Source organism: Lygodium microphyllum, chromosome 8, assembly GCF_053477565.2.
Source record: "Lygodium microphyllum isolate KBCC chromosome 8, Lygodium_microphyllum_v1.1.10, whole genome shotgun sequence".
In the NCBI taxonomy this organism is placed as follows: domain Eukaryota; kingdom Viridiplantae; phylum Streptophyta; class Polypodiopsida; order Schizaeales; family Lygodiaceae; genus Lygodium; species Lygodium microphyllum.
In genome coordinates, this window is record NC_141142.1 from 135,685,238 (window position 1) to 135,687,032 (window position 1,795).

Sequence of the window (1,795 nt, forward strand, 5' to 3'; positions counted from 1 at the left end):
ACGAGGGAGGTGATTGTAACATCCTTACGCACAATCAACTAACTCTCATTGGTCAGCCCCAATTGCAACCTATTAACACAAAACTTAGCCCATTTGAGGAGAAGTCTCATTCACTATTGGGAAAGTGTAAAATAGTGGTCTCTATTGAGATTGAAAGCCTACCAATGATCTTCTATGTAATTACTAACATCAAAGCCGCTAGTAAGGAATTGTTTGCTAGGACATGCATTTAAGAAATAGGCACACTACAATGTTGACTATGACTCACAACACATTCACCTTGCCATTGTTAATGTTTGAATAGTGATAGCTTTTAGCAAGGGCAGCGTGGCTCCATCTAAGACCGCAACACCATTGATAGAGCAACTTAGTGCCAAACCTAATGAGAAGGGGTCACGACTCAACCCGACCCACCACAACCAACATGCTGCAACCACTATCACATGCAGCCAAAGCCATTGAGGAGTAGTAGCTCAAATGGGGGCCCAAATGACAATCACAGTCGCCTAGAAGCCAATCCGCACAAACTCATAATCCCAAAACTGCACACCATAGGCCTAGGAGACACATTTGGCATTATAGGAGAGCTGATGAACCATCAAGCCGTGATGGTTGTCCAAAGCCCTATTGCACACTCAAGGCTACACGAAGGCAACACTTGGATTTAGTTGCCCAAGACCAGGAGTGGCACACGTGTCCCTCAATCCAAGCCCTCCAGCCTCTGTCCACAAAACGAACCAATTGACTCAAAAGCAGCAAACCCATAGAACCTTAACGAGTCTATCGACCAAAACCACAACTAGCTACCCCTAGACCAACTCAACATGATACTTCTAATGTCCCAATTGCTCCGCAAGTAGAACACAATGCATTGCCTGAGTTGTAAGACCCAATCCATCACACAAGTGGTCAATAAACAGCCCCCTAAATAGCCTAGGAGACATGCATCAGTAGTGGACTAATCCAGCTAAGCCAAACCCCAACCTCTCGTAGGCCTTGGACCCTTCTACGACCTTAGATCTATCCTTACCTTGGCCTCAGACCTAGCCTCAAATACGGGGACGACTTAGTCACCTACATTAGACGAAAGTAACATGTTTCAAAGAACCTATGAAGTTTGATGATGCAGTTGTACAGATGAGAATTGGTGTGCTGCCATGGATGAAGATATGCAGCACTGGCTAAAAATGAAACATGGGATTTGTTTAAGTTGCCTGAAGGCAAAGTACCGATTGGCTAAAAATGGGTCTACAAAGTAAAATGCAAGTTAGATGATTCACTATAACGGTATAAAGCCAGGTTAGTTGCAAAAGGATATGCATAATAGTGCTAGCTAGGAGCTATGAACAACTAGACTTAGGTCTCCTAGATGAGCCGTTAACAACAAATGTACAATCTTGCCATGCACCTAGGAAGAGTCTGAATTCATGTTTGTCAAGATTCCCATGGTAGCAAAGGAATTGATCACCAACAAGGTCTCTCTCGAGCAAGCTCGCAAATAACGGGGCTAATCACATCCTACAGTAGGAACAAAGTCTCTACACAGCAAGCTAGGAGCTAGAAGAACTGAAAAAGCTAGCCGACTTTGACTTCTTTTTTGCATAAATGGTATGCTCTTTATCTCCGATGGGAACAAGAGGGCTACCAAATTATGACCAATGCTAAGCAAAGACGGGCGATCAAAACCTCCAAGTACAATCCAACCTATGTGGCTCCTACCTCGTTCAGAGTGCTGGCCATCGGTTGCAATTGATAGTTAGAGGAACATGTTATGGAACACCCCTATTTTGATTGA